The 12,064-nt window shown below is 28.7% G+C and overlaps 1 protein-coding gene and 1 long non-coding RNA gene across 2 annotated transcripts in view; one reads left to right on the top strand and one right to left on the bottom strand.

Moving 5' to 3' along the window:
• LOC126844276 (uncharacterized) overlaps positions 1-12,064 on the bottom strand; it is a 114,599-nt gene that overhangs the window by 48,649 nt on the left and 53,886 nt on the right. The window lies entirely within an intron of this gene.
• LOC126844280 (uncharacterized) lies at positions 8,246-11,277 on the top strand. The gene is made up of 3 exons (XR_007686558.1): positions 8,246-8,502; positions 8,719-8,940; positions 8,999-11,277. It is a non-coding gene; the product is annotated as an uncharacterized LOC126844280 (long non-coding RNA).

Raw genomic sequence — 12,064 nt, 5'->3', positions numbered from 1 at the left:
GAAGTGGTGAAAATCAAAAGATACAACTGATTTTTATAAAAGTTTATAGGAGAGCAAAATATATAATTATTATGTTTCCGATTTGTGTACTCATTGGTCATTTTCGTTAATTTTAATATCTATATTTATTTTACTCAATATCTTTTATAAATTATCAAACAAATACAGGTAGACAAATTGATCGTTGACAAATAATAATCAAAAACTATTTACTACGACTGTATAACTAAACACTGTAGTCTGTACGTTTTTATTAGAAACGTGACCTAATCTTTTGTTTATCACTTCAAATAATACCTAATATTTGTGTATTGTACTATATTATGTACTTCTTAGTATAATTAGGTATTCCTTCTAAAATTAAAATTTGAACCTAAGACATGCACAGTGATAAGTTACATACTAACCGATATATTTAATCACAATTCAATTATATAATTTGAATGACCGTTTAGCCTACTGAAGCTATGATACTACTATTATGAACCATGATCTATATTACTATGCAGTGTCGTTTCGAATAGAAGAAACAAACGAATCTAGATATTATAATATTAATCAATTTATGACCAACGTCCGCTCTTCAGGTAAAAGGCAATTATGTGGTTGATATATTATTATCCGAGCTGAACCCTTCAATTAAAGTTGAACGTACCTATTTTGATGAGTCATGATTTTAATTATGTATATGGACTCATTACTATAAAGGATCGCCGATATTAAAACTACCAATCGACCAGAATGTACATTACCTGTGCTGCTAACTCGACAGGATTACTTATTAGTTCCACGTCCTCGGTTTTGTCTGAAATTCATCCCCCAAAAGTTTGGCTACCTTTAACTTAACGAATAACGGGTAACTAATTTATTCACTTAGCGTTTGTAAGTTATAAATTAAACAAAACGTTTTTAGTTTAAACCCACCACGAAAAAAAGAAAACCCTATTGTTATTCATGCCTCTGATAATCAACAATAAGTTTAACGAGCTACGGTAGATCACATTAAAAATCAAAAACCAATTGAATAGGTTATTTCAAAAAGGGAACATTTTTAGATTTTTACGTAAGTATCTTATTTGAATCTAAATTCACCGTTCGGTAATAAAACAAAACATATCCAAGAATTTATATAATGATAACATGCATGCAATTTTTTACATATATGCTGTTACTGTTATTATTAATGTTAGTTTATTGTCTTTTCTGTACAATTTGAACTTCTAAACATTTCCAAATAACCCATTCGATTAGTGTCTACAGATTACACATAAAATCCTGATTAAACTAGAAAATAGATGATTGGTAAGTGCAAAATTATACAATATCATCCTGTACATACAATGTTTGTGTACGTTGTACATTATATATAAATAATGATAATTTTAAAGGTCGATAGCCGATAAACTAGTATGTATTAACTAAATGTTTTATAATTTTATTGTACCTACAAATAATTTTGTTACGTGTTCATTGACCCTCTTAATGACAAATATTTATTTTTTCTTTTAAGCAGATAACATTGTTTTGGTCCATTGACATAACGCGTCACATAATGTGTTTTTGTTATCACTAAATTACTACTAAATAATAACACCAACATTTCCCGGCACTATTTGGTTATCATTTACTTGACGTTTTTTTTACTCAAATGACGTGACGGGCTTATATGTTAATTGTTTAACAAATATTATTTAATTTTAGGTGAAGTGGCTTTAGATGATATAAAATAATATAACACACTCCGTAGCCCTTAATTAATAGTGGTTCTTATCAGTTTAGATTAACTTTAAGTACAGTTTAGTCTATAATTTTATTATTGTTTTACTTCACTTAGTTTTTAAGCTGAATCGGAGAAAACTGTCACTATAAGTAGGCGAAGAAATCAGTTAGCTTAATATGTAAGTTAAATCGAAGTTAAACTTAAGCTTAAAAAGAAAACCTCATTTAAAAAATGACAAAAAAGCAATATGAATTTAAGAAAAAAACGTCTACTTAAAAAAGTTCATAAAATGTCATAAATATGAATGTAATATTCTGAATTTATCTACGCATTATTACGTACAAAATGTTTAATAGATTATTTCATGTCTCAAAAATAGAATTAAATTTGTTTGCGAAGGGACAGGTGTAAGCAGTATTCTATTCCTCTCATATTTTTTTCAAATATCTCATACTTAAGTATTCAGACAACTTTTATTCCGATCTAGTTTTTACCTCTATTGTCTCTTTTATCCCGAGCGCTGGTTTTTATATAATTTATAAAGAAATCATAAAGTTAACATTTTATAAAATTAAAATATATTATCTTAATTTACTTAAATTTAAACATATTGAACGTCATAATATGCTAAAACTGTTAAGCTATATTTTAATGTGCAATTATAAATAATAATAGTAGTAATAAATATTATCAACAATTATATTATGTACTGTAATAAATATTTTTAATTAAAACTTATTTGATTAGTATGGACATTTTTCACTCGTATTTCACAATTGTACCTACATGCATTTATATAAACACATAATTATACCAAACAATTTATTGTTAGATCAATATTAATTATATGTAAATTAATTGGATGTTAATTACATAAATTCAACGAGATTAACATTTTTGAAAATTAATAATTGAAAGAAATTTGAACTACGTTTCTTAACGAAGTCAATTTTATCACATAAGGGGTAAATAGTATTAATGGTCACTTAAAAGCTGTCTAATGTAACAATATTTTTATTAAAACTTGAACATATATAACTATTGACAGACAATTATTTGGTTAGGTTAATAGTTTTCTATAAAGTGTAAAAGACCCCTTGAAAACGATCATATTAGCTATACTACTCCCTTGTCGATAAAAGCTGAGATAATTTAAAATGTATTTCAATGCCTCTATTATATTACATATAAACCAGCTATAAGTGTTTAATATGGTTTATTTTATTACGTACAAGAACAGCTGAGTTGTTTCGACCCGTAGATCCGAACTTGTGTCGTAAAATTTAGCATCACAAGCTCGGTTCTCGAGGACACAGCCGCTCAGCGCGCACACTCTTTTCCATATTACCTGTTCATTTCCAAATAAACTCTAAAATAATGTATATGTGTAGTTTTTCCTAAAAAACTAACCACTAACACAGTAAATTATCGATCAAAATGCTTATATATGATTAACATCCTGTTCTTGATCTCTCTGTTTAAATTTACAAAAATAGTATAATACAATACATTTGATTTACTAGTTATTAAACATGTATATATATATTGATGAAACTATTCGTCGTTAATGAATAACATTTGTTACAGTTTTTTTTTTTTTTTGGTATTATAATTATTATTATTTTTCCATGAATAAATGAGTTACCATTATTTTAACACCGATAATACCAGCCAGTATTTTAGCTATTTTATTTTTCTTTATTATTTAGTAACCTAAGATGTTTTTTATTATTGTTTTAGTTGGATTAGGGGCGAGACTTAAAAATTCAAATTTGCGCAAAATCGTCATCTTGTATGAGGAGTCATTTTATAGCCTCATCATTACTAATTTTTGATAAAATTTATGGATATATACCTGAACTAATAGACAATAGTGTTTTCTAAAAAAGTTATAAAAAAGTTAAAACTCAAAGGAAAAATCTATGAAATGTTGTTAATTATTTTACAATAATATAAATTTTCCAAATTGATTTGCTAACACAAAAATTTGGTTGTTTTCTTAAGGTCAAAGCATTAATAGTTTTAACAAATAAATGTTTTGAGTTATGAGCACATAACAGCGGTAGAAATTCTAAACCTGCATACAGCAAGAGATTATGCTTTACAGACACCATTGAAGTTAGCTGTTATAAATTATGTTTTCTTTCTGTATTCTTGTATACTAGCAATATAATGATGTACTTACTTGTACAACGAAACGACATAATATAAATTTACTTAAATTTTGATTTTATTGTGCATATTTTAAAGGCATTTGGATTCTATATGGTGATACTATTATTTACAATAAATACACTCAACGGAGCATGACAAATGACAATACAGATGTTCGTTGTACCTATTATTTGTATTCGAAACATATTACTATAAACAGAAGAGTGCGTTCACCTTTTACCTACAGCAATAGTTAACATGTTGCGCATTACGCACCGAATATATAGCTATTAACTATTACCGACATCCCGAGTTTAAGCAATTTCTAAAATGGACCTTAGTACTTTTTAATGATATCAAAAGTTTCAGATCCTAAGCTGGGTCCTAAAAAATGTCTTTCTGTTTGTATCTGTGTTTCAATAAAAAGTTAAAAGTGTTGCAACTAATGATTGAAACCTTAATATAATCCAAACTTTTATGTGAAAGCATCGATTGTGCTAGGCCGGTGGAGTAAAGAACTCCCCTATAGGCGGTTAGGCCATAGTTAATTTATCATTAACATCTGTACTCAATTGGTTTACGACAAAATTAGATATTTTGCTGTTCCATAAACAATATTACAATTCAAAATTAAAAATAAAATACTCAGTATGGTGTTATATGTTACAGTGTTGTATGGTATCGATTATGGTACCTATTTTGTGTTGAAACAGTGATAACAAGCTCACAAAGACCGCATATATATTATAAGTTTATGAATTAGCGTTTTTGGTGTCGGTATAAAATATTGTATTGTTTATTATTCTTAAAAATAATTTTAAAAACTGTCATCTAAAACTAAATAGTCGACCCCAAACATTTAAAAAAAAATGTAGAAACTATAATGTTGGTATTGTATGCTTCTATACTGTTGGTATCTATAAAGTATTATAAATTAAATATTTACTTAAAATGTTTCGATGTTTCAATTACATATTATAACCTGGTATTTTTTTAAAACGTGGGCGCTAAATATTCAAAGGTGAGACGCCGGTTTCTTTAGTAAAATATTTTAATAATACTACATTTAAAATAACTGCATAGGTACAAAAAGCGCTTTAGGGTCATAAGGACAGAACAATTGTCCTAGAGCGCCACAAATTTTGGGGACATCAAAGACAAGATATATATTTTTGTTTTACATTTTTTTTAATAGATAATTTTAAACAAAATTGATTAAAACATATTTTGTACTCCAATTTTAATTTTTTCATGGTGATCGACATATTGCTTGTATACGACTAGACGATCTTCTTATTTTAACAATGTTATTGGTATTTCTTTTAGACGATTTCGTATTAATTGGTACCTATGATTTTACACTCTGTTATCGGAGCGGCGGACTTTATCCGTTTTATACGCCATAAAAATAACAACATCACGAGTAAAAATATTTTAGGAAACCAATAATTTGTTTAATTTACTGATGTCCATAATACATCCGGATATCGGATATCCCCTTAAGGTTATACAATAAATAGTCACAGGCCGTGTGCGATGCATGTTTCGATGTTCTAGCGATCAATGATCATATTCCTACTTGTTTCATAATTGGTTATACAATTTTAGTCGTTAATCTTTTTAAATTTAAATTTTTTTTCACATCTAAAGGTGATAAAAATAATTATTTTTTTATTAAAAAAAAAAATGTGTTACCAGATTCATTTTGAATAATAACCATGGTTTATTGGTAATATACAAAAATAATAGAGTTATTATTATTTATGGATAACAACAAGTTGATGATTTAGTAATTCATATTGTCGAAATTAGGGATTTATTCGCGAACGGCTTTGATAGAGGTTTAAAATTTAAATGTATGTAGAATTTTAGCTTTCTTGGAAATCATATAAAATTATCTAGGGTGTCAATTACAGTTAGATAATTTAGGAATGTCTGTGAGAAAATGATCATACGGCCAATGCAAATTACTATAATAACATTCTTGGTATACTTTACATGAATCCCACAGAAATTGTATTGCATAATTATTTTGCTATTGTAAACAATTTCGAAAAATCCTTAATCGGACAAAACCATATGATCCTAACCTTAAAGTAATGTTTAATGTTCATGGTAATAACAATGATTTTTTTTTTTATTATAAGACCTCTCTGGACAATTTTGTTTAGATAAATGTGATTTGATTTTTCACTGGAGACATTTTCAATAATGTAAATCAACTTACCACCAATAGTTACATAGATAATTACATACAATTGTTTGAAATTTTTAATTGTTTTCACTCCATTCGCCGACGACCGAAACAATAACAAAACAATTTTACGTAGTACGAGCCAGTACAAGCACTATGCTCCGATTACAACCGATTTTTGTTCGTTTAAAATGTATTTTAATTTTTAAAAATAGTTAAATACCAAAAAAAAAAATAAAAAAATTTAGCAACATCCGTTCATATTTGGCAAGGGTACCCGCTCATTTGAATGAAACGAAATTGCGCGTTCCGTCTAAGCGCGCGTTCCCCCGTCACGCTCATAATGCATATTAGTAATATGTGGAATTTTTTTAGTGCACGTGATGACGATGCAGTTGGCACTACTTTGCAGCTGAAATATGTACCGCATATCGGTTACCGTGCGCAAATCTACGACCGCAGTAAGTAGAATGTCTGATAGACAACACTATACATTTTGCGGCATGTTGTACAATTATCATAAAAAAAATTGGCACTGCAATTCGGGTAACCGTGATAATGATAACACAAAAAGAAAAATATAAAACATACAGAATAAAGCGACTACCAACAGTTAGCGACGCTGCAAAATCGCAAAAAATACGTGTCCCCAAATTAAATACTATGTCAGCTAGTAAATACAATTTTGATAATTTATGATTGTACAGTTACGATACTTACTTTAGTTGATAATGAATAGAAGTCGAATGTTAATTAAAAAATATGCATTTTGTTTTTAGGTTTTTTTTAAACATTTTGTTTCGTATCTTTCAATAAAAATATAGTTATAGGCATTTTTAAATTTGTATGTGACTGTTATCGACAACACAACTGTTTTAAATACTCACTTTAGTAGGATAGTACTATTAATAGTTATAGACACTAGTCTATACCAGTAGGGTAATAGGACCCGACTACTACTATAGGAATTTTTTTTATTAAAAACTTTTGTAATAAAACGCTTGTTAAAAATGATTTTACTAGTTTAACACCGACAACGTTGTACATAAATATGCAAATATCAAGAAACATATTGAAAGTACAAATAAAAAGGTATTTGTAATGTTTATGTCTTTTATAAAAAAACAAACAATTTTATTGAAAATTTGTTTTTTTAATTATTAATTCAATGTGATTGTTTTAGGCAAGTGACTGTACGCGCGCATGCAATTTTTGTTGAAAAAATTGCAGAGGAAAGGAACTTAGCCTTGGATGGTTCCGACCGTGTCCAACGCCATCTGGCCGTTGTGCTTTTAACTGAAGAAAATTTCTATCTATATAGGCGAAAAGTGATTGTGCATGCGTATGTGCAGCGCAAACCCACGTCGGGTGCAATACGTACTTAGCATAAAATTGATAAAATAAATTTTGATAACCTTCATACAGCTTAAAATTGTAGCTCTATTGTCGACGAATAAAATATATTATAATATATATTTTATTGTATAATATATTATATACTTGACGATCGCCGCCCCATCCGTCTTCTTCGATATACTCGATGTGCTTTTTGTTTAACACGGTTGATCAATTTTTAATTACTATCATTACCGTCTTTCCCCTGTGCATGATACACTATAGTGTTATATTTTGTAATATTAATAATTCGCGTCACCTTAACGTCTATCCACTGTGTTGTTATCAAAATCAAACCGAGGATCTTCCGTATGGTTCTGAAATGTTGCTTTTTGTTTTGTTACAGGTGATGTTCGTCAAGCACACGGGTCACGGATTCATCGTTGATATTATTATTAGTTATTTTTTGAAACTGCTAGCGGTTCGATACGCTGACAAGAGTGAGGTAGTTGGTTGTATAGTATCTATAATGAAAATTTCAATGTACTATACAATCGGCTAACTTTTCTTCTGTCGCGCTAAAACGACTCCACGGTCGACCTCGATGTTGTACTCTGGCTGACCAAAGCCGTCGACCGTGCGGACCGCAGTAGTTAACACAATTTATTTTTATATTTGTATTAAATATAAATTACATGTGCTTGTATTGTATTTTGTAATTATCGCTGTAAAATGAATGATCTTAATAATCAATCCGTACGCGGATGATACACAACAATATTTTACTTATACTTACTATATTAGTATGTGGGTCATCGCTTTAGATCCAACAGACTTGTCACTTATCTTAAAAGCCTAATCTCAAACCAAGTTGGTTTAGACAGTTCTAGATGCGATTGGCTTAGACCCGACCTACATCGGTCAACTGTTGCTTTTTTTTTAATTGTTCATTCAAAGTCAATATTACACTTTTATTTATGTATTCTTATCATTATATCTGTATTCCATTCTACTCTCTTCGAATTTCCATAGGTACTATTACAAAGTGCTGATGGAGAAGTCGTGTACATCAGTGTAAAACTCTACGAGCAAATGTCTGGTACGTTATCACACACCCGATGCCTATTAAGATACATTATATTTGTATAATATCTATATTATACTACATTTACATTGTTATTGTGTAGTTATGCACAACTTTTTTTATTAAATATAACTTGCGAGATAACGAAATCTGGGTTGGGTCGACCTAACGTTATGTCTCCAAGTAAATTAATATGAAAACTCTCTTTGACCAATAGTTGTATTATTACAGATGTGGCATGTTGGCCGCAAGAACGTTTGCATTGCAAAATTGTAATGATCATTAATCTTGACACCGAAATCCGCACGGCACAATAAACAACGTCCGTTAGTTGTCCTATTTTATGTCGATGTGTCATTTTGGGGCTAGGTATGTCTTGTTTATTACAATAACAGCTATCAGACAAATAAAAAAAGGACCGCGTTAAGTACTTATACTCAATATGTTACAATGGTCGGTAATACTCGTATTTTTTCTACGTTTTGTTTGATTCTTATTTGTATTTTTACAGTTTTAACGCAGAAAACAAAGCAGACATTCCGGAAAAGTTGCTGATTATAAACTACTGACACGGCACAACCATCTAAAACAATAAACGGGATACCTTTGGATTGACACGACTACACGCAAAAAGTTATGCCAGTGGATTCGGCCAGCAGTCTATTAAGATCTGTAGATTTTAGTTATAGCTTATAAGTAGTTGTATAAGAATTTTGTTTTACACATGCCGACATGACACATGTAGATACATGCTGTATAGTATCGTCTACACTTAACGTCAACACTGTGTATGACTTTGCAAATTTAAATACGAAATTCCTGCATATATTTTATTTTGTAGTAGTACACCAGAGGTAGTGTCGTCCTTTTTAAAATGATTTTAGCTTGCTCGACGATAATTACCAACCACGTTTTCTAGTAGACAACGGATGCCGTTTGTTCAGTAATTAGCAGTTTGTTTGACTTCATAAGTACTTTCATTTTATCAATCCATTTTTAAGTGCATGCGAAATTCTTCACAAAGTCGTTGGTTACTCCGTAGAACATTAGACATGTTATGTAACTGGGTCAGATCATGTTCATTCATTAAGGCAAACGAGTTTCTAACAAAATTTGAATTTTAAAGGTCTAATGGTTATTTAATTTAAAATAAAGTATACGGAGTTTACAGGAGTTATCAAATCAGCAAAGAAGGCAAACATACCTGTTAACCGTTTGTAGGATTATAACGTAGAATGTAAGCCATTAAAAATCGTACACATTAAAAAAAATCGTAAAAATAATAAGTTTATCGATATAGTCTAAATTTGTAGAACATAAATGATTAAAAATTTTAAATTATAATTAAAACGGAGCAAAAAAATCGTGAATATAATATTGTTTTTTGGTCACGTTTTTTTTTTGTTTTATAAAATGTATTATATGCTGGTGACAATCAATATTTTATGATACAATTAATAATATACTTAACAAAAAAGCAGGTCCAGATTATGACTAGTCAAGACCCCAGGGCAAAAAGATATTTTCCTCTCTCCTCTAAAAATATGTTATGTTGTCAAAATGTTGTCTAATGAATAAGTTAACCCCGACACATTGTCCTCCATTCAATCTTGTTTTTAACATTACTTTTTCTCTAGGGAACACGCAAAGAATGACACAAACAGGTTTCTAGACTTTCAATAGTTTTTGGGTTTTAATTCTTTTACAACTTATATTATTTGTTCGCCAAATTAAATACAACATAAACATTTACTATGTCTATTCATTTCAAGTGAATTTTTAATATTAGTTTTTTAGTCGTTTTTATTTAGGTCTGCAAATAAACTTATTAAAATTTATCTTTATGTAAAAACGTAGTAATTATTGTTATTATTCATTTGATGAAAAAATTATTGCTGTAATACCATTATATCATTGGAAGTCCGGAAGAATGTTATCACCAAGTCCTTTATGTGGTCCAGATAGAAAAAAAAACATTTAATGTTACAGCCTCTTAATAATTGATTTAGTATCATAACCATAAGTTTTATAAAAATTTACTAAAATAAATCCTTTAGTTACATTTTTATTTTTTGCTAAATACTCAAACCATTATTTATATTGTAATATAGATAACAATACATTTATCATAAACAGTAAATTGAATAGTATTAAATGATATCGTACAATAATAACAAATATTATGTCTTTAAAAATAAACAAGATTATTTAAAAAAAACGGTCGTAGGCTCGACGATACCCCCACAACCACTAACGGCATGCTTTATAAAATAATTTAGTGTGTGATAAGAATATAATTAACTTTTTAATTTCCACAAAAAAAAACATCATAGTTCCAATACGTACAGAGTGGACTTTTAAACCTTTTTATTGTACTTAAAAACTAGTACTTTTACGAAAGTATATACTCGTATATATAATAAATATTATAATATTTATTTCCATTCGATCTCTTTATAGGTATATAAAGAGGTATAGGTTTTTTTTATCGGGTATGAGATTAGTAATTGACATTAATCGTAGGCTTTAAACGTCGCTACGCCTATAGTGTCCAATAGTCAATTCGGTCGTATCTACAATACAGACTGGCATAAAGGGGTCGACAACCGTTTCAAATTTCTTAGTCTAATGACTAATCAAAACCCAGTCCTCTGCTAATTACTAACATTGTACCTTTTATTGTTTTAATACAATTTGAATGTTAAAGTTTTAATACATATCTGTGAAAAATGTGTACTATTTTTAAAATTTGCTTTTTATTCTTAACCCTTTTAGTTATAGTAGGTATGGGACGTGTACTTTTATGTTTTTATTTTATAGATATGTTTTAAAAATGTTAAATTTTGAATTTAATTCATGACTAAAAAGATTAATTGCTCTATTTACCATAAGACTAATAAGCTAATTTATAGACTTGTTTAAAATCGTAGGAATAGGTATATTACATATTCTAAAATTATGTTAATGAAATGAAATATGTCTGTATCATATTTGCTTATACTGTGTTTTATTAATTGCAAAACAATTTCTTTTAAGCTTCATTGTCGTCTTAAAATCAAATACCCATTTTACATATTGTTAAACAATAATTTCAGCAACAATAATAATTACAACATTAAAATTTAACAATAACAGTTTATAGTTGTTATAGCCGCAATTTGAGAGGGGCTTGGATTTGCTTAGTACCTCCACCTTTGAAAGTAGCAACCCCAAAATTGCTTAAGTTTTTTACTTACAGATATATGTCATAGGGCTTTATAATATGTTTGATCTTTCAGTCTCCCCTCACATTTTTAAGCGCAATTGCGCATCTGTTATTTATGCATTATGTCTTAAAAAATGTAATTTGCTTAAACGTGATAATGTATTTTAATCTTAGCGATATTCATATTTTCGTTATAATATACTATATATTTAAATCAATTTAAAATTGAAAGTACTATTATATAGTATGCATTTAAAAATGTGGGCATAATTTGTAAAAACACTTTCAGTCGTTAAGTCATTTTTTTTGTGTAATTTTAAAATTACCTAAAATAATTGTAGATAACCAATTACACACAACAATTTGCTTGTA

This window comes from Adelges cooleyi, unplaced genomic scaffold (assembly GCF_023614345.1).
Source record: "Adelges cooleyi isolate 19-005CV unplaced genomic scaffold, UGA_ACOO_1.1 ACOO_flye_CR_arks_rails_tigmint_CR_PRNA_651, whole genome shotgun sequence".
NCBI classification, from domain to species: Eukaryota; Metazoa; Arthropoda; class Insecta; order Hemiptera; family Adelgidae; genus Adelges; species Adelges cooleyi.
The sequence above is the reverse complement of the archived record's forward strand: the minus strand, read 5'-3'. Positions and strand labels throughout refer to the sequence as shown.